Genomic DNA, 22457 nt, shown 5'->3' on the forward strand with positions numbered 1-22457 from the left:
TCACTTTTCTCTTTGGAAAAAAAAAATTCTTTCATTGTTGTAAAATCCTGCCCCCTCCCAAGTCCACTTTACTAAGCAGCTCTTATTCTGGACTGTTGTCATGCAAATAATACCTAGTCATATATTTCTTTTAAGCAGTTCTCTTCCTCATCTGTTTCAATGCAGTGTACATTATTTATCCCTTCTTTTCTTAGTTTCCCCCCAACCTCCATATCAGTACTATTTTATAACAGTTGCATTATGCAGTATTTCTCCTTTTGTGACTGAGATATTTCACTCAGCATAATGTCTTCCAGAGTCACCCATTTTCTATAATATTTCATGAGTGCCTTGTTTTTCAATGCAGCATAGTATTCCATTGTGTGAATATACCATGGCTTCCCTATCCATTCATTTTTTGATGGGCACTTGAGTTGTTTCCATCTCTTTGCTATTGCAAACAATGTAGCAATAAACATGAGCGTGCATATATCTGCTTGAGTGGCAGTTTTGGTTTCTTTAGGGTATATTCCCAGTAGCAGAATTGCTGGATCAAATGGTATTTCTATTTGCAACTTTTTGAGAAAGCACTATACTGTCTTACATAGTGGTCGCACTATTTACACTCCCACCAACAGTGAATAAAGTTCAAGTTTCTCCACAATCTCACCAGCATTCGTTGTTTGCTGCTCTGTTTAATTTAGCTATTGTTACTGGGGTGAGATGATATCTCATAGTTGTTTTTATTTGCATCTCTCTTAGAGCTAGGGATTCTGAACATTTCTTCATGTGTTTGTTCACCATCTGAATGTCTGCTTAGATGAAGTGTTTGTTCATATCCTGTGCCAATTTTGTGATTGGGTTGTTTACATTTATCTTGTTGTGGTGCTCAAGTACCCTATAAATTCTAGATATAAGTCCCTTGTCAGACATATCAATACCAAATATTTCCCCACAATCTGTGGCTTTCCTGTTGGAAAAGTTTTTTGATGTATATAGGGATTTTATCCTTAGAAGGTCCCATTCATCTATTTTATCCTTTCCTGGTTGTAGGTTTTCCAGGATGCTTGGAAGACTGTTCATGTTGTGGATTAGGACTTCTAGAATTGTTCCAAGCTTTTCTCTGATGAAGTTTTAGTCTTAGGTCCCTGATTATTTTGAGTTGGCTTTTGTGTATGTATGAGGTCTTGCTCGAGTGTTCTGCAGATAGTTTTCCAATTTTGCCAACACCATTTGTTTAAAAGGCTGTCAATTTTCCACTTAACTAATTTTATCTCCTTGTCAAAAATCAGTTGTCCATAGATGGGCTGATTTCTGGGTTCTCAATTCTATTCCATTGATCTATGTGTCTGTCATTTTACCAGTAAAATGCTGTCTTGATCACCAGGGCAGTGTAGTGAGATTTTAATTAAGGAAGTGACATGCTTCCTACCTTGTTTCTCTTTTTAAGGAGGGTTTTGCTTATTTGGGGCCTCTTTAAATGTCAAATAAAACTGGAATCTTGTTGAAGAATGGAATTGGTATTTGTATAGGGACTGCATTGAACATGTAGATTGCCTTTAGTAGTATTGTAATTTTTACAATATTGAGTCTTCCTATCCATGAACAAGGGATATTCTTCCATTTTTCCAGGTCTCTTTTTGTTTCTTATAATAATGTTTTGTCATTTTCTTTGAATAGATCCTTTATGCTTCTGGTTAGATTTACTCCCAAGTATTTAATCTTATGATTAGCTATTGTGAAGCATATTGTTTTTCTTAGCTCCAGTTCTGTATTCTCTTTGTCACTGTAGAGAAATCCAATTTATTTGTGTACCTGCCACTTTGCTGAATTGGTCCACTATGTCCAGTAGTTTTCTTGCTGAGTCTTTAGGGTATTCTAAGTACACTATCATATCATCTGCATATAAAGATAATTTTACCTCCTCTTTGCCAATTAGAATACCTTTTATTTCCTTCTCTTGTCTTATTGCTATCACTAAGATTTCCAGCACAATATTGAATAGGAGAGGTGATAGTGGGCATCCCTGCCTAGTTCCTGTTCTCAAAGGGAATGCCTTTAATCTCTCTCCATTGAGAATAATGTTGGCTCTCAGATTTTCATATATACTTTTTACTATGTTGAGGCAATTCCCTTCTATTGGTATTTTGTTGAGTATTTTAATCAGGAAAGGGTGTTGGATTTTGTCAAAGGCTTTTTCTGCATCAATTGATAGGATCATGTAGTTCTTGTTCTTTGCTTTGTTAATGTGATGAATTACATGGATTGTTTTCTTGTGTTGAACCATCCTTGCATACCTGTTATGAATCCCATTTGGTCATGGTGAATTATATTTTTAATGTATCATTGGATTTTATTGATCAGGATTTTTGCATCTATGTTCATGAGAGATACTGGCCTATATTTTTTTCTATTTTGGTGGTGTTTTTAACTGGCTTTGGTATCAAGGATATGTTTGCTTCATAGAATGAGTCTGGGAGAATTCCATCTTTTTCTATTTTCTGTACTAGTTTATGTAGAACTGGTGACACTTCTTCTCAGAATATTTGATAAAATTCACTTGTAAAACCATCTGCTCCAGGGCTTTTTTTGGTTGGAAGTTGTTGTATTACCTTTTCAATTTCTCCTTTTGTAATGGGTCTTTTCAGGTGTTCAATTTCGGTTGGTGTCAGTTTAGGTAGGTTGTGAGTTTCTAAGTATTTGCCCATTTTTCTAAATATTCATGTTTGTTTGATTATGGTTTATCATAATATTCCATTGTTAGCCTTTTTATTTAAGTTGGTTCTGTTGTGAGATTGCCCATTTCATCTCTTATTCAGATAATTTGTGTCTCTTCTTTCTTTTCCTTTGTTAGTTTCCTAGTGATTTATTGATTATATTGACCTTTTTGAAGAACTGACTTCTGGTTTTGTTGATGGTTTCAATTGTTTTTCTGTTTTCTATTTCATTTATTTCTGCTCTAATTTTTATATTTTCAGGGTGTTTTAGAGGATGTCTTATTTACTTGCTGCTCTTTTTCAATTTGTTGGAGATGTTGGGCTAGAGAGTCATTTTCCCCTGCCTTTAATGTATTTGCTTATTGCTATAAATTGACCTCTGATTACTACTTTGGCTGCTTCCTGGCAATTTTGGTAAGTTGTGTTGTCATTGCCATTTGTTTCAAGAAACTTTTTAATTTCATTTTTTCTAGTACCCCCTCATGTTCAAGCAAAGTGTTGTTCAGCTTCTAAATGCATTATTTTTTCCCTCCTTTATTTTCTTGTTATTAAATTCTCATTTTGTAGCATTGTGGTCTGAGAAGATGCTTTATATTGTTTCTATGTTTTTAAAAAAAATTTATTGATGCTTGCCTTGTGACCTAAAACATGATCTATTCTCAAGAACATTCCATGCACATTAGAGAAGAAGATATACTGTGCTTTTTTGGAGTGCATTAGCCTATATGTATCTATGAGATCAAGTTGGTTTATTGTGTGGTTTAATTCTTCAGCATCTTTGTTGAGTTTCTTTCTGATAGTTCTTTCTTTTCTTGGTGTATTGAAGTCTCCCACTATTATGGTGGTGGTGTCTTTTTTTTCAGTTTTGTTAATGTTTGTTTATATTTTGCAGCTCTCTCATTTGACATAGATATTTACTGTTGTTATGTCCTCTTATTCTATTGATCCTTTAACCACTATGTAGTGTCCTTTCTTGTCCTTTGTGATGATTTTTGCATTAAAATATAGTTTATCAGGGATTAATATTGCTAGTCTTGCTTTTTTTCTGGTTGTTATTTGCTTAGTATATTTTCCCCCCACCCTGTTATTTTTAGTCTTTCTTTATCTTCATTTTTCAGGTATGTCTCTTGTAGACATCATGTTGATGGATTTTGTGTTGTTTTTTTAATCCTATCTGCTACTCTTTTTCTCTTCAGTGGTGCATTTAAACCATTCATATTCAGTGTGATTATTGACAGGCAAGGTTTTATTGGTACCATTTTATTGAGTTCTTTTTGGTGTTGTTGCTAGTTACTTTAGACCATGGAGCTTTCTGTGGTATATCTGTAAGAAGGACATCTCTCAGTGTCTCCTGCAGTGCTGGTCATGTTTTTACAAACTCCCTTAGGTTCTGCTTTTCTGAGAGTATCTTGATCACTCCTTCATATTTTATGGACACTTTTACTGGGTATAGTATTCTTGGTTGACAGTTGTGTTCTTTGAGTGTTCGATATATATCATTCCACTGTCTTCTTGCTTGCATGGTTTCTGCTGAGATATTGGCACTAATCTTATTTGCTCTCCCTTATAGGTTACTCTTTGTTTATCCCTTGCTGCTTTCAGAAGTCTCTCTTTATCTTTGCTCCTGGCAAATTTTACTATGATATGCATTGGTGTTTTTCTTTTGGAGTCTGTTCTCTCAAGTGTTTGCTCAGCTTCTGGAATATATTTTCTCTCATTCTTCATTATGACTAGAAAGTTTTCTTTTAATAATTCTTCCATAACTTTTTCAGTGCCTTTACTACTTCTTCCTGTTCTAGGATTCTGATGAGGCACATTTTATTCCTCTTGATGGTGTCCCACATTATTCTTAGGTTTTCTTCTTTTTCCTTCCTTTTTGATTCACTTTTTGTTCTAATAGATCAATGGTGACAATTCTTTTCTTCAGCTCTGTTCCTGTGTCCTTCCAACATGTTGACAGCATCTGAAATATTAGTCCTCATATTTTGGATTGTGGTTTCTTGTTTTTTTCCAGAGCCTTTAATGACTCATTTGTTTTTTTCTGCACTGTTTTGGATTGTTTCTTTAAGATACTCTTGGTTTTGGCTTGCAGTATCTTGTAATTCTTCAAGTTTGTCTTTCACCTATTGAAAATATTCAATCATTATTCTTTTAAATTTTGTGTCAGAAAGTTCTGGAAGACTTTTTGGCTTTAGGAAATCCATTGATACTGTGTCATTTTGGGGGGGGGAACGACATCTTGCTTTGGGCTTCTGTAGGGTGTGCAGTAGTCTGCTTCTTAGGTGCCATTGCTGTGGTAGAATTTTTCACACCTGAGGCAATAACAGGCTCTTGGTCTGACATTGCTGCTCCAGAGGAATTTGGGACAGCTACCCTAAATGGTTTTCTCTCTGAACTTCTGACTCAAGGGAAGACTTCCTTCAGTTTGGGAGAGAAAAGGCCTGTGAATTAGCAAAGTTCTTTGTCAGATAACTGCCGCAGGTAGGCAGGTACAAGGTGCTCCAGGCTAAAGGTAGGTCACACTTAGGGAGGGGAGAGGAAATAAAGTGGGTTCAACTGTGATTCTGATGTCTCAGGTGCAGTTCAGAGGGATGGCAGTGGATCATCCTCCAGGTATTGGGATTGGGACGTCCAGGCTGTGGCGTCAATTCCTCCAGATGGTGGGTCCAGGACCTCCTGGTAGTGCAGGTGGGACTTCTGGGCATCGGGAATGGGACTTCCAGACAGCATGGGGCATCAACGGGGCAGGGATTCTGGGTGGCAGGGGTGGTACCTCCAGGCAGCAGGGCCGGGACATCCAGGAAAAGGCCTAGATAGGCTTCCAGACAGTGGGCAGGAGTGTCCTCACAGCCAGATAAGGTCATTTATGTATGTTCAGTGGTACAGTCAGCAGGGCTGGGTGCCTCCAACTGGAGGGGGCAGAGCCCTACTGGGCAGTGGTGCCAAGGTCTCGTGCTCCAGGCAAGAGACTAGTGCAGGACACATCAACAAATTCTCAAGTTAGGTACCTACTTAATTGACTAGACGTGCAGAGATGCAGGTGTGGTACAGAGACGCATGCCTACTTAAGCCCATTGTTATAGATACCTTAACAATCTATCTTGTTTTAGGATTTCATCTCCTCTGATGATCCTCCACCTTTCCAAGCATGGTGTGCTTCTTCAAGCACTGGGACCTCCTAAAAACCTGTCTATTTTATCTTCTCCTGGTTGTAGATCTTTCAGGATACTTGGAAGACTATTTATGTTGTGGATTAGGACTACTAGAGTTCTTCCAAGCTTTTCTTTAATGAAGTTCATAGACCTTGGTTTTAGTCCTAGATCCATGAATCACCTTGAGTTGGTTTCTGTATATGGAGTGAGGTGTGGACCTTGCTTGAGTCTTCTGCAGATATTTTTCCAATTTTGCCAACACCATTTGTTAAAAAGGCTGTCATTTCCCCACTTAACTGATTTCATCTCCTTGTCAAACATCAGTTGACCATAGGTAGATGGGCTGATTTCCGGGTTCCCAATTCTATTCCATTGATCTATGTGTCTGTCATTGTACCAGTACCATGCTCTTAAGCACCACAGCACTACAGTAGGATTTGAAATCAGGGAGTAAGAAACCTCCTACCTTTTTTCTATTTTTAAAGAGTGTTTTGCTTATTCAGGGTTTCTTTCCATTCCAAATGAAACTGGAGATTACCTTTTCCATCTTGTTGAAGAATGGGAGTGGTATTTTTATTGGAATTGAGTTGAATGTGTAAACTGCCATTGGTAGTATTTCCATTTTCACAATATTGAGTCTTCCTATCCATGAGCAAGGAATATTCTTCCACTTCTCCAGGTCTCTTTTTGTTTCTTGTAGTAATGTTTTGTAATTTCCTTTGAATATATTCCTTGTGTTTCTGGTTAGATTTACTCCCAAGTATTTAATCTTGTGATTAGCTATTTTGAAAGGCATTGTTTTTCTTAGTTCAGGCTCTGTATTCTCTTTGTCACTGTGGAGAAATCCAACTGAGTTTTGTATGTTGACCTTGTATCCTGCTACTTTGCTGAATTGGTCAACTATGTCCAATAGTTTTCTTGCTGAGTCTCAGTATTTTCTAGGTATACTATCATATCATCTGCATAGAGAGATAATTTTACCTCCTTTTTGCCAATTTGGATACCTCTTATTTCCTTCACCTGTTGTATTGCTATCGCTAAGACTTTCAATACAATATTGAATAAGAGAGGTGATTTGCCTAGTTCCTGTTCTTAAAGGGAATGTCTTTAACCTCTCTCCAATGAAAACAATGTTGGCTCTTGGGCTTGCATAAATCATAAATACTTTTTACTATGTTGAAGAAATTCCTCTCTAATCCAGGAGAAGATAAAATAGATATATGGGACCTTCTAAGAATCAAATCCCTATGCACATCCAAAAACTTCTCCAACAGGGTAAAAAGGAAAGCCACAGACTGGGAAAAAGTATTTGGGAATGACATGTCAGATAAAGGATTTATATCTAGAATTTATAAAATACTTGAGCACCACAACAAGATAAAGGTTGAAATGAACAGACACTTCACCGAAAAAAGACATTCAGATGGCCAACAAGCACATGAGGAAATGTTAAAAATCCCTAGCTCTAAGAGAGATGCAAATCAAAACAACTATGATATATCATCTCACCCCAGTCAGAATAGCAAAATTTAACAGAACAGCAAGCAACAAATGCTGGCGAGGTTGTGGAGAAACTGGAACCCTGATTCACTGTTGGTGGGAGTGTAAAATGGTGCAACCCCTGTGGAAAGCAGTATGGCCCTTTCTCAAAAAGTTGCAAATAGAGATACCATTTGACCCAGCAATTCCACTACTGGGAATATACCCTAAAGAGACCGTAACTGGCATCCAAGCAGATATACGCACACCCATGTTTATCGTGGCTTTCTTCACAATAGCAAGGAGTTGGAACAACCCAGGTGCCCATCAACAAACGAATGGATAGAGAAGCTGTGGTATATTCACACAATGGAATACTACACTGCATTGAAAAAGAAGGAACTCATACAATATTATTCAAAATGGGTGACCCTGGAGGACTTCATGTTGAGTGAAATATCTCGGTCACAAAAGGACAAATACTGCTTGGCCACTGTTGTAGAATGGGACTGACATCAGGGTTGGGGTAAGACTGAGAAAAACTGGGTAAATTATGTATACTTCATTGAAATAGATGAGGGAGAGAACAGTTTAAAAGCGATATATGATAGGGTATTATGGTTATTACAAGAGTCCAGAATTAAGGTTGCATAGTGGAGTGTACTCGGGGTGGTGGAAGGGGTGCAGGGGGATTGTATAACAAAGAAGGATTTTTTCTTTTGCTTTTTAAAGAGAGGAGCAAGCTGGGGTGGGGGGGAGGTGGAGAGGGCTGGGCAGGGAGAAAAGTACAACAATGAATGAATGGAAATCCAAAATCTCTGTAAATGTTTGTTTAAATTAATAAAATAAAATAAAACAAAACATGTCTAAAGTTTGTGAGACAAAGCTTCACTATCCTTGTTCTCAAGGAGTACCCTGGTCACACTTTTTCCAAAGACAGACTTATAAGTTCTTTTGGCAGTCTATGTGATACATTACTCTTTTCCAACACTACCACTTAAAAACCTCAATTCTTCTCTATCCTTACTCACTGTCCAACTTTCAGATATGTAGCAAGTAACTGAAAAGACCTTGGCCTCGATCAGATGCACCTTGGTCTTTACACTGATACCCTTGCTCTTTAGTACTTTAGAGGGGTCCTTGACAGCAGATTTTCCTTTTCAGAGTAGACCTTCGGATATTTCTTCCTAGTTTTTCTTAGTCCGAAAACTATGCTGAAGTCTGTTGAGCCTCCACTGATACCCAGGTTGTGACTGCATACAAAGTACACTGGCTGGGAATTGAGCCTGGGACCCTTGCATGGAAGGTAAGGATTCTACCACTGACCTTGTGCTGCTCCATTAGGTTTTATTTGGAGGCTCAGAAATGCTGGGGCCTATATTTTATGATCTTTCATCATCTTTTATCATCTTATCATCACCCAGTCTTTTATAATCTTTTTCTCTTTACCTTTGGGTCAGAAGCCACTCGTTGACCTTCCGTTGGGTTTCTGAGGCTGTAAATCACACGAGAGGAGATTGCCCACCTTTGTCCCTGGGAGCCATTGGTGGATTTGAACTGGCAGAGAGGGGCCAGCTTTGGGTTAGTAGCAACACTACTCATGGAGAGCATAGGAGCGGTCTTTATCACATCTTCAATTCTATCTTCAGTCTGAAACCTTGATGATGTATGGAGAGCACTAGAGACAAACAAGGAATCTCACCACTTTAATGTATTGATTGTGCAAATATTGTTTGTCACTTTCACCTCTATTGGCCTTGTTTCATGGCCCCTAATACCCAGACAACCCAAGCAGTACTGGCTGCTTGAAGGCTGTCAGCAGAGACCACACTGAGCCACAAGACGCTGTGGCCAGACCTCAAACTCCATCCATGTATTTCTCTCCAGGCAAGGAGACAAATCTGCACATTAAGGAAAAAGAAGAAAAAAAAATAGTGGAGCTAAGACGGCACAAAATTAGTTCCTTCAACAGATAAATTTGCTCCTGAAATACTCTGCCAACCTGCTAATGAGTCGTCTTGAACCTTGCACGGTGTTACCTCTAATTTTGCAGCCTGCTAGGATTTGAGTTCTGTGGACAGCCTCACATTTGGTTTGGAATTATAGGCTGAATTGCTGCTCACTCCTATTATTGTGCTGTCAATCTTGTATTAGCGCATTATAATATGGTACACTGAATGCATCTGCTCTGTATATCACGGGGCCTCGTTGTCATTTGTTGAATCATTTTGTCTTGTATGATTGTTAAGCAATTATTTCATCTCGGGTGGCTTAAACTTTGATTATTGTACACTATTTGCAGGGAACAGTGAAAAGGGGGGGGGAACTCCACCATCTGCTGATTTCACTGATTCTTAACTCCAGTGTTCACAAATATTTATATTGAAGTGTGAAGAAGCCTGGACACCTGAGAAGAGAGCTGGGAAGGTGATTGGACAGACATATATTTGCTCAAGGAACCGAAGAGTTAGCAAGTTTGGAGGCAATTGAAGAACCACCTAGCTAATGCCCCCCTGTTTCCCGTGGCATCAGCAGTTCTTCTTGTTTGCACCTTGCAAAGGGTGCACACACAGAGCTCTCAACCCTGAGGTCCTCCTTTAAAGGAATGGGGAATGCAACCGGTTCTACCACCTGGTTAGAAGCAGTTATGAACGTTGAAGAGCTGTTATCTGAGATTCTTAGCCCAACTCTGTGAGATAGACTCTCCTAATTAATAAGACAAGGAAGACTAGAAAGTTGCTAAAGTTACCTGGCAGGGCTTGGAGACTGCTGTCACCACCAGGGATGATAACATTTCCTTCTCCTGAGCCCATTATAATGTCAGGATGTGCTTTCTCCTCTCCCAGCGGGATGGTGAGCACGCTGGCTATCAGGGGGAAAGCAAGTGCAAATGACACAGAGGCTCCATAAGAAAAGTTAATCAAAGAAGCACCAATTGACAAGATCTATTTAGCTCACAACCATTGGGAACATCAGCAGAGGGCAAAGGGAGAAGGAAAAGTGCTTCCAAGAGCGCATGAACATCACTTTCACTTGGACATGCCCCAAAGACTGGGGTGTTTCCTGGGTTCCTTTTTCCTCACTTCCAGTCTTCCCAGAATCAATTCAACTCTGGCATCTCTATAATTTATCAGCATCCTCTTGTAAATTTTACTAGGCCCTTAAATGAGATTGTTTGCCTCTATGTCTTGGCTAGTCCTGTTCTGTCCTGGGAGTTCCTGCAAGACACAAATGGTTAAGCACTCAACTATGGGAAAATTAGTGCTTGAATCTGTCTTGAAGTACCTTGAAAGACAGGCCAGCTAATCTGTTTGCCAAAGCTCGTAGGCTTGAAAACCCTATAAAACAGCTCTATTCTATGCACATGAAGTTGCTGTGGCTCAAAATTTACTTGACAGCAACTATCAGCAGTAATAAATAATACAACTGAGACCTAAAGGCAGCAATAGTCAGCTTATTCTTCCTGACAGACATTTGATCATTCCTACCCATCTTTCATAGGATTTTTGAAAGCCTGTTATTTCATGATGTTAGAAGAGTAACTTGAAATAGAAAAAGTACAGATTTTTTTTCCTTGTTATGTTCTGTCGAGTTGGATGTGACTGGCACATGAGGAGATGGCCCCTCCTCTAGCGGAGCATCTGGTGGATTTGAACCACGTACCTTTGGGATTGCATCGCAACTTCATGCCACTAGGGCACCAGAGCTTCCCTGGGCCTATTATTTCAGAGGTGGATAGTCAATCAATCCTTCTTCCTAGTCTGTCTTAATTTGGGAGTTCTAGTTTAATACAGAATCTGACAGACAAGCACTGTACCCAAAAAAACTAAGGATAAACAAGCAAACATATATGTATCTAGAACAGCAACATGCTAAGACATTTCCTCAATACAAACGGACAGATAAACTTGGCAATTCAGCATTGCTCTTCCACATCTCCCCCACCGTAACCCCCATGAAGCCTCTAACTAATCACTCATCTGATGGTTCAGGCATCAGTCACTCCTGTCCATAATCTGTATCCTCCCCAGCAAAGATGATCCTCTGGGCCCTGCTATCAGTTGCCCAGGGCGTGTTTGGGCACTGTGACTTAATGTGGCTCCTGGGCTGGCTCTGCATGCCTCCAGGAACAGAAGCCTGGCTTTCCAGTGTGGATCTGGGAGCTGTGGCTTGATGTGCCTCCAGACCCAGTCACTGGCCTGCTTTCCTAGCATACTTTATTTAGAAGAGTCTGGATTTAGAAGAGGCCGTGGCACTAGGGATATCATTGCTAATATCAGATGGATCATGGCTGAAAGTAAAGAGTACCAGAAGGATGTCTATTTGTGTTTTATCAACTATGTAAAGGCATTTGACCATGTGGATCATAACAAATTATGGACAACATTGAGAAGAACGGCAATCCCAGAACACTTGATTTTATGCTCATGCAAAACCTATACCTAGACCAAGAAGTTGTTGTCTGAAGAGTATGGTTCAAATTCGAGAAAAGAATGCATCAGGAATGTATCTTTTCTCCATAACTTTTCAATCTATATGTGGAATAGATAATTTGGGAGTTAAGAGTTTATGAAGAAAAATGTGGCATCAGGATTGGAGGAAGATTAATCAACGACCTACATTATGAAGACAACACAACTTTGCTCACTGAAACTGAGGAGGACTTGAAATGTTTGCTAGAGATAGTCAAAGACTGCAGCCTTCAATTTGGATTTCACCTCAACATCAAGAAAACAAAGATTCTTACCACTGAGTGATAAGCAGTATCATGATAGATAGATAAAGAATTGACGTTATTAATGATTTCATCTTTTTTGGATACACAAACAACACTCTAGGCATTAGCAGTCAAAAAATCAAAAGACAAGTTGCATTGGGAAAATCTGCTGTCAAGGATCTCTCCAGAGTGCTAAAGAGCAACAATGTTAGACTGGAGACTAAGGGACTCCTGATTCAGGCGTGGTCTTTTCAATTGCTTGCTTTGCATCTGAAAGCTGGACACTGAATAAAGATGACAGAAGAAGAATCAAAGCCTTTGAGTTTTGGTGCTGGAACAAAATATTGAACATACACAGATCTATCCTAGAGAAGGTGAAAGCAAGTTGCTCCTTGGAGGCAAGGATTTTGAAGCTCCCCCTGACATACTTTGGGCATGTCACCAGGAAGGCTCAGTCTTTGGAGAAGGACATCAAGCATGGAAGGGTGGAGGTTAGCGCAGGAGAGAAATACCCTGGATGAGATGGATTGATACAGTTAATCTGGCAAGGGGGTCAGGTGTGTCGGGATCGTGAAGTTGGCTCAGGATAGGACATGGTTCAGAGCCATTGTTCATAAGATCATGATAGTTCATAGCCGACTCAAAGACACATAACAACAACCCATCTTTTAGGGAGTTCTGGTGGCCTAGTGGTATGACATTGCACTGCAATCCCAAATACACACAGTTTGAATCCACCAGGTGCTCCACAGGAGAAGAATGGGCAATCTCCTGTATGGTTTGCTGCATATGGAAATCCACAGGCAGGTCAGTTATGGGTAGGTTCCACCTTCACAGCACACCACCCTCCCAACAATCCATCCTTCAGGGAGCTCTGGTGGCCTAGTGGTAAGAAGCTGTGCTGCAATCTCAAAGCCATGCAGTTTGTATCCACTAGTTGTTCCACAAGAGAAGTGTGGACAATCTCCTCCTGTGCCGTTTACTGCCTCTGAAAACCTGCAGGAGCAACAACTATGGATGGGGGTTCCCACTCAATGGCACACAACAACCCATCTTTCAAAGTATAACCAGGCCCCCTCTGCTAGAAAGCACCTCCTGCTGTGATCTCAGTACCTGAATCACAGTGTCACTCATTGCAAGATAATTTTCAGGTTACAATTCCCAGTGTTCATGGCTTTTCCCACAAATGGAGGGTTCATTTCTTAGGAGCAGAACTGGAATTCTAGATCTCTGCACATGGTGGTGCTCTCAGAACTAAGCATATAGTGATTGATTGTGGTAATACTGAGAACATGCACTACCTGGCTGGTTCCATGATATGGACCCTACCCCTGATGGTTGCTGGCTTTTAGTTTGTTTTTATTCTTATTTTTTGTTCTTTCATCATTTATTTTTTCTTTTTTAAAACTTGTCTACTAGTATATTTACAAAATTATAATACAAATTTGAACAAATTTTTTCAATTTCCCTCATCCCCCCCTCATCAAATTGTACAATCCAATGATCAATCCCTCCTTCCCCCTGCACATTCACATCCTTCTGCTTCTAGCCTCTCTGACCCCTCCTGGATCCTTGTACTCATTCTACAATAACGGTCTTATACAATATTTATCCTTATGGGACTGAGGTAGTTCACTCAGCATAGTGCTCTCCAGTCTCTCCCAAGTTAGGTACAGCCATTGTTAAGTCAACTCTGATTCATGGCGTCCCCAAGTGTGTCAGAGAAGAGCTAGCAGTGTTCTACAGAATTTTTAATGGATGATTTTTCGAAGTAATTACTGAGACTTTATAAGTGTTGGGTAGTTTGCATACAGCATCTCATTTCTTCTAACAATCCTGAGAGCAGTTTCTCTCTTTCCTCATTTTACTTCTGAATAAGCTCTGGTGGCTTAGTGGATAAGGAGTTGTGCTGCCAATGCAAAGACAAAGACAAGTGGATCAAATCCACCAGCTGCTCTGCAGGAGAAAGATGGATGATCTCCTTCCATGCTCTTTTCAGCCTCTGAATATCCACTGGATGGTCAGTTATGAATCAGTTCCAACTCCCTGACAATGAGTATTTTGTTTTATTTTAAAACAGAGGCTTATTGAGTTTAGGTGACTTGCTAAGGACCCCTCAGTATATTGCTGAACCAGAATTAAAATCCAAGTCTTCCTTTTCCTCTAAGACCAAACACACAAAAAACTGAGTCGATATGTGTATGAATGATTAAATGAAAACCCAATTTTCTTAGTAAATGTTTAACTTTAATCACAATTTTCAAAACAATAAAACAGGCAAATAACAAATACTCTCATTGGTCTTGTGATACAACAATAAAACAGGCAAATAACAACAAATACTCTCATTGGTCTTGTTGTGATACAAATGACAGACGGCAATGCCTGATATTAGTCACTGATGACCTACGTCCCCAGAACAGACCATAACTCATCTGTGATCCCTTTGACTCTGAGGAGATGCAGATACTTGCCCTTTTTTGCTGAAGCAAAGGAACTATATGTTCTGTAGTTTGGGGCAGAGGGAGACTCAGAAGACGGTCAGCCCATCTGCATCATCTCCATGTTCTGGCTCCTGCAGTGCGGCTGCTACTGACGCCTCAGTCAGGGGCCTTCAGTGACTTATCGGATGACATCAGGACTCACGTCCGCTGGAGTACTCCTTAGTGATAGTGACCATCACCTGAGGTCCCCTGGGGAATCTTTTCTTTTTTTAAGCAAATTTATGGGCCATTCTAAAAACAAACCTCATTCCTTCATAGTTACATACTGCACAAAGAGTTGGTTTGTCTACACCTTTTAAGAGTCTTGCTAGGGAGCTCTGGTGTCCTAGGGGCAAGATGCTGCACTGCAATCCCAGAGGTACGCAGTTCAAATCCACCAGATGCTCTGCTGGAGAAGGAGGGAGCAATTTCCTCCTGTACCAGTCAAATCTGATTTGACGGTACACGTAAAAATAATATAACAAAAATTAAAAAAAAAAATTTAAAAAGAGTCTTGCTTCTCTTCTGTGATTTCAAAGCATAATCAACATGCAATTACAGATGAAGGAGGGAAGTTATGTTCATTTGTTGATTGATTCATCTGTTCACATCTTTAACAAGTAAATGCTGCCTAAACAATACTGACACCAGGCACTGACTTAGTGTACAGGCTTCCAAACAAGTAAGAACACCTTCCCTTCAGGCCCTCGCTCTGTGTCCTACAGACAGGAGATGCGATCAACAGCAGCTGGAGGTCAGAGGTGAGCTGTTTCTGACTGAGTGTCAATGAGTTGAGTTGAAAAATTCCTAAAACTCCTGAATTCAGACAAGTTATCAAGAAATCGTTCAGGGTGATGTATGGTCATTTTGAATCTGATCCTCAATTAAATAACATCTGATCACTCTGATACTGTTGATTAGTAGCTGGGAGCCTTGGGGGATTTCATAACCCTCTGAGTCTAGATTTTCTCATCCTTTCTGAAGAGCAGAAGGCAATATCTACTTCATAGACTTGTAAAGGTTAGATGAAAGAATGTGTATCTTTAAAAAAAAAAAAAAACAACAACCAACAAACTAACAATCCAACAAAAACTGAAACCAACTCAGAGCTGACCTTCCAGAAGGTTTTCAGAGGTTGTACCTCCCATGGGAGGAGATTGCCCGTCTTTCTCCCAGCTGGTGGATTTGAACCACCTGTCTTTGAGTTGTTACTGTTGTTTATTGTAGCGTTTCAGTTAGTTAATTGCATGAGAGGAGATTGCCCATCTTTGTCTCATGGAGCAGCTGGTGGACTTGAACCGCGTGCCTTTCGAATTGTAGCTTCTGCCACTAGGCACCCAGAACGCCCACTCCTTATCACTAAGCCACCAGAGTTCCCCATAAAGCAATACCTTATTGCTGCTGTCCATTCCGAACCAAAGCATAGCTGATTCAATGGAGGGGTTTTGGACACTGCAGATCACATGAGAGAAGATTGTCCATGTCTCTCTCCTGAGGATTTGCTGGTGGATCCAGCCTTTGGGTTAGCAGCCCAATTCCCTACAGCCTATGCCAGCAGAGTCTAGAGTCTTGGTCAAAGCTGAACTGTAAGAGGCAGGGAGAGGTGCTTCTCATTTCTGTTACAATGAGAGTAGAATGAAAGAGGGAGCCTGATAAACACAAGGCCCTTCCACTTGGTACCCCTTAGTGGAAAGACTGCAGTCCCCAAACAGCCTGCCTGTCCCAGGGCAGTAGGAGTGTTGAGGCAGGAACCATACGAACGTGGGTCTAGTCATGCATCACCCCACACCTCACCCAACGATGACAGGGAGTTGAGGCTGGGTGGCCTTCCTGGCTGAGAGCCCTGGGGGCAGTGTGGGAGTGTTAGGCCACAACACAGCACCAGGCCCATTGCTATTAGCCAACACAGGCTGCACTGTTGAGAGGCAGCTTTCTTAAACAGTGAGCAGAGTTGGGAGGTGGAGCTCATAGTTAGCTGTACTTTCAGCTGAAGCAAGGGGTCCATGTGAAAAATCAGAGAGGGCTGGAGGTTGACCAGAGTGCTGCTCAAGTCAGCGAACAAAGTTGGGGAGGGCAGTGTGTATAAGTCCAGCTCATCTATATTTTAGCTTTTGTGACTTGTCTTTACTTTTTAGGAGTTGCTGGGTGGTGTGAACAATTAATGTACTCTGTTGCTAGCCAAGAGTTTAGCGGTTCGAGACCATAAGAGGTGCCTCACGAGAAAGACCTGGCAAGTTGCTTCTGAAAAGTCACAACCCTTTGAGGTACAGGTCTGTTCTGCACACATAAAGTCATCAGGAACCATCATTGGCTTGACAGCAACTGTACTACCCATGCCCTGCTTGCCTGCTGAACAAGCTTCTGCTCCTCCCCAGAACAAGCCCGGGTTTGATATTCTCCATCTTTTGCTGATTCTCACTCTCCCATCCCCACCCGAGCCCCTCCCATCATCCTTTGAGGCCAGCTCAAGCCCCTACTCCTCCTCCAGGAAGCTTCCTGGACTTCTGCCCACTCTCTTCTCAGACTCCTAAACACTGATTGATGCCCCTGATTCTCACCCCCAAAACCACTGTCGAGTGGATTCTGACTGACAGTGACCCTGGATGGCAGAGTGGAACAACCCATAGGGTTTCCAAGGTTATACATTTTTACAGAAGCCCCATCTTTTCCCTGCCAAATTGCTTCATTCACACCACCACCACGATTCCCACATATTTGAACATTTATTTAAAAGCGTATTTATTTTGACTACTCTGGATCACAGGTTCTTGGCTAGCTCAGCTCAGCCATCAGCCCATAGCAGCTAAGCACATCTCTGCTAAGGGTGACGGGTGAACAAAATGATGAAGATATTTAACGTCACTGCACTGTCCCATGAAGATTTTTGAAACGTCAAATGTTTTGTCGTGTTTATATTTACAGCAATCGTGACAATAACAAGGAGGGTTTTTTCAAAAGCAATTTGATTTGATTTGGAGTTGGAAGACCTGGGTTTAGATCTCTTTGAACCTGAGTTTGCACAGCAGTCAAATTGGAATAATATATTCCTACCACACAGGATTACTGACATCAGGGCCCAGGGGAGAGATGTGACTTCTCAGAACTGGGAAGGAGAGAGGAGGAAGGGCTCCAGAGTGAGACGCAGCCAGATAGAAAGGCTGGGTCATCACATCCCACAGGGGCCCGCCAAACCCAGAAAGATAGAAGTGGCCTGAGACAATGGACTTTCTGTGGGGACCTTAGCCTCCATAAAAAGATGACACTGCTCCTTATTCCTTCCTGCTCTAAGGCCCTAGGGAACTTAGAGTTTAGGGAGATGATAAGTGGGAGAGAGAATTAAAGATGAGAAGTCTAAGGAAGTCATCAAAGCTCAGCCAGGTCCTGAAAAAAGGAGGTAAAAGGTAATGCTGTAAATTACAGCTTAAAAGCCTCGTTTTGGGCAAATTGCTTTTTAACAAGCAGACAAGTTCTATCAATAGCATCTACCGTATGTTTTTATAAAGTGCAGAAATATGTTTTTAAAAGGCCAGTAAATAAAGTTCCTATCGATTTGAACTCAAGTGTAATCTGTTTTTCTGTCTGCCACCAACACTGGTAATAAAGCAGAATCATGTAATACGGTATTTCAGCTAATGTGACTATACATCACTGCAGGGACGCCCTGCCCTGCAGCCATCTATCATTTTCTATTGGTATTGCTTAGCTGCAGAATTTATAAACTTGCTCCAAATTGATGCAATGTTCAATTTTCTTTTCCAATTTATTTTTGGTTGAGCCAAGCAATATTGAGGTCTCGGAGAGAGTCGCTGAGCACTACCAGATGTTACCTGGAAGACCTCGCGTTGCTTGGGAGGAGTGAGGAGACACAAGGCGACACTCACCTCCCTCACCAGGCAGACAGATGGAAAATCCTGGAAGGAGACCCGTGATGGAGAAGAGCTGGCTGTCTGGCCCGGACACCTACCAACGAGTGTGTTCTAGAGAACCCAGGGGCTGCAGAGTGGTGGACGAGAGAACACCTAGCAGAGAAACTGAGCAGCTATGAACGCTCAAGAGCCAGGAAACTGTGCTGAGAAGCAGGTGCTTATTTAGTTGCTTCAGTGAATAGGAAATTATTAGCTCTGTGCATACTTAATATGCTGCTAGGGGATGTCAATGCTGCCAGTCAATGGACCACGCTAGGAGCAGTAATTCTCTAGACTGCACTCTGGTTGAGTTTCAGGAGATTCTTCCTAATAAATACTTAGATTGATGTTCAGTGAGTTAATTCCAACTCATGATGACTGTATGTACAAGGGATGAAATACTGCCTCATCCTGTATCATCCTCATGACAGTCAGTGAGTTCAAATCCATCCTAAGGATGAATTTTCAAATCTGCATCTAAATATTGGCTATTGGGCCAATCCACTCACTGAGGATCCCCGTCACCCTTGCTGACTTTCTACTTAACCAAGCATAGCATTCTCCAGCAACTGATACCTCCAGACGACACATGCAAAGTAAACAAGCCAGGCAGTGTTCTGTTGTGACCCATAATGTTCTTGTTCGTTTATTTTTGGACGTAATTCACTAGGCCTTTCTTCCTAGTCTGACTTAGTCCGGAAACGCAGCAAACATTTGGGCGTCCTGCTGGTATTTGAAATACCAGTGGCATCACTTCCGGCATCGCAGCTACACACAAGCCAATGAAGTCAGGCACACTGACAAACAGCTGATGGCCTTGCACCCTTACGTCACAGACTCAGAAGCCTTAGAGCTGAAGGGGATTCTAGGAAGAAGGCTGGGTGTTGCCTGGTCTTCTCAGAGGCAATGCATTCTTAGAAAGCTCTGTCTCTGCTTCCTGGCCCTGCGTTCTCCAAGCATGGTGGACACACCTATGCAGGTCCATGCACCACATGACACTGCTGCCTCCCCAGCCAGTGCCTACAGTTCACTCCTGTTCACAGCCTGCCTGGCGGGTGGCAGGAAGCTGCACAGTGCGGTGGAAAGAGAGAGCTCTGGAATTCAAGAACAGGGGCTTAAATTGACTCCCTCACTTACCAGCAAACACACTTTATCATGGACAAGTTACCTCATCTCCTTCAGCCTCAGTCAGCTTCCTCACTGGTAATTTGGGAATAAAGTTCTTTCTTCAAAACCTACCCATCTCAATAAACGGGATAACATATAGAAAGAGCTTGACACAATCCCAGATGTTTAATAAGTGTCAGCTTCCTTTTGTATTTATTCAGTACGCACTTGACGAATGAATAAATACTTATGAGGCAGCTGAGACAAAGAAAGAAGATACAGCTTCTACTGGATCACACAGTAGAGAGGAGCCAGGGCAGCAGGTGAAGTAGGGAGAGATTGAGCCTGGCTCCTCCAGTGCTCTGTGATCCCCCATCTGCCCTTTGTGTCCTCATGGTCAAATGTGTGAAATGCTCAGCTTGGCCTTTTTGCCTGGTGTGAGTCATTCCCTGCAGAGTGTAAAGTTGTTTGGGGAAGGAAGGGCCTGTGGGTGGGGGTGACAATCTGGTGAGACACTGCACTGTCTTGAGCACAGCACTGGATGCTCCATATGTAGAATTGTGAGCCCTGTAGCCAAATGCTGGAGTTCTTAAAAAGCAGTTTTAGATGATAGCTAAGACCCAAGAGGTAGACCAGTTTCAGACTGCCAAGGGAGGGGGGAATTGGGTTTTAATGGGGTTCCTGACCTTGATCTGCCTCTCTTCCCTCTGGGACCACGGTCTCTTGCATTAAGAAATCAAGAAAAGGGAAAGAAAGGGACTTAATTAAGTCAACTTCTGAGAAAAGGAAATTCAGGAGACAGCATACTTAATGTTAAAATAGCGGAAATAATTTACTATAGTAACATTTTTTTCAGAATTATTTTTAAATGGCACGAGCAGGTTATATTTTAATAAAAAATCCCCCCCATCTTGCTAGCACCTTGACTATAGCAATGAAATGTCAATCTAAACCTCCAAAATGTAAGAGGTATTTTCGCCAAAGAATAGCAGGAACATCAACAAAAAGTACATACTTGAATATTAAATGGTATAGCCATCACCAAGGAAAAAAAGTCCTTATCACTGGACCAACAGGAAACATTATGATAGATGGAGAGAAGATTGAAGTTGTCAATTATTTCATTTTACTTGGATCTATAATTAACACTCTTGGTAGCAACAGTAAAGAAATCAAAAGACATGTTGCTTTGGGGAAATCTGCTGTCAAGAATTTCTCCAAAGTGCTAAAGGGGAAAGATGTCTGTCTAAAGACTAAGATTCATCCTATCCAAGCCATAATTTTTTAAATTGCTTCTTATGTATCTGTAAGTTAGACAATAAATAAGAAAGACTGAGTAATAATTGATGCTTTTGAATTGTGGTGTTGGCAAAAAGCACCCATGGACTACCAAAAGAACAAATAAATTTATCTTAGAGAAATTGTTCCCTAGGAGCAAAGATGGTGAAACTTCACCTCACATACTTTGGGCATGTTGTCAGGAAGGGCCAGTTTTTGGACAAAAGATATTCTGAGAAAGGTGGAGAGTCAGTGAAAGAAAGGAAGACCCTCAATGAAGTGGATTAACAAAGTGCCTGAACAATGGTATTGAGCATAGTTATTGTCGTTAGTTCACGACCCAAATATGTCACTCTAGATAAGAGACTTTTCTCTTTGAATTTCTAGTTCCTGATATAAACTACAGATGATAATATCCCAGTCTCCTGAGAGTGTAATAATTAAGTGAACAGACATCTTTAATATTTCAGACATACTTAAGTAAAGTCAGTTTCAACAACAAAAAGATAAACAACTCCATCACAACATGGGTAAAAGAGGAGCAGACACATCGCCAAAGATGTCCAAATGGTCAATTAACACATGGAAAAAAATGTACAGCATGACGAGAAACTAAAAAGATATAACTTCAAATTACAATTTACTTCTTATAGAATACCAAGGATTTTTAAAAAACCAGAAAATATAAATATTTGTGAGGATGTGGTGAGATTAGAACCCTCTTCATTGTTAGTAGAAAAGTAAAATGACATAATCATTGTGGAGAACAGTATAAGTTCTCAAAAAATTAAAATAGAACTACTATGTAAGTATGCACAGACACGGGTATATAATCCAGTGTTCATAGGAGCACTATTCTCAGTGGTAAAAATCTGGAAACAACCTAAATTTGCATAAACCAATTAATGGATAGGCAAAATGTACTTCATACAAACAATAGAAACCCTCAACTATAAAGAGTGATGGGGTCCTCATGTGTGTTACAAAAAATATATATCAATCTCCAAGTCATTAATAGTAAAATAAGTCAATATAAAAGGACAAACGACCTCACTTATATGAAATGACAAGAAAAGTTAAATATATATAGAAACAGTTATACGTAGTTACTTGGAGCAGGAGTGGGAGCAAAGAGGAAATCATTCTCTGGAAAGTCGTGAGTTTAGGTCTATGTTGTTGTCGTGTGCAACTGAATGAGAAGTGACTCTGAGCTGACTCTCCACCATTTCCAGAAGCTGTAAATCTCACAGGAGGAAACTGCCCAGCCTTCTTCTGAGAGAAAGATGGTGCATTCCAACTGTCTCTCTTTGGATTTACATCTATTTTGGTGAGAATCTGGCATCTATTAAGTGGAATAGTAGTCGGTTTTAGCCACGTGGAAGAGTAAAACATCCAGGTTTTTCATCTGCAATGTGGCATGACTCAAAATGAGAAGAAATAGCTACAAACATTCATTAATAATCAGAACACTGAATGTATGAATTATGGATCTAGGAAAATCACGTATCATAAAAAGTGAAATGGATCAATACCCTAGATATTAATGAGCTGAAACAAACTGGTATTGGACATTTTGGATCAGATAATCAGATGGTTTCCTATGCTGGGAATGATAAATTGAGAAGGAATTTTGTCACATT

The 22457-nt window shown here is 40.7% G+C and overlaps 1 protein-coding gene across 1 annotated transcript in view; it reads right to left on the minus strand.

Moving 5' to 3' along the window:
• Window positions 1-22457, minus strand: part of PEBP4 (phosphatidylethanolamine-binding protein 4) — a 341738-nt gene that overhangs the window by 257753 nt on the left and 61528 nt on the right. The gene's annotated exons all lie outside the window — the stretch shown is intronic.

The sequence above is a fragment of the Elephantulus edwardii genome, unplaced genomic scaffold, assembly GCF_000299155.1.
Source record: "Elephantulus edwardii isolate Elephantulus edwardi_28Jun2011 unplaced genomic scaffold, EleEdw1.0 scaffold00038, whole genome shotgun sequence".
NCBI lineage: Eukaryota > Metazoa > Chordata > Mammalia > Macroscelidea > Macroscelididae > Elephantulus > Elephantulus edwardii.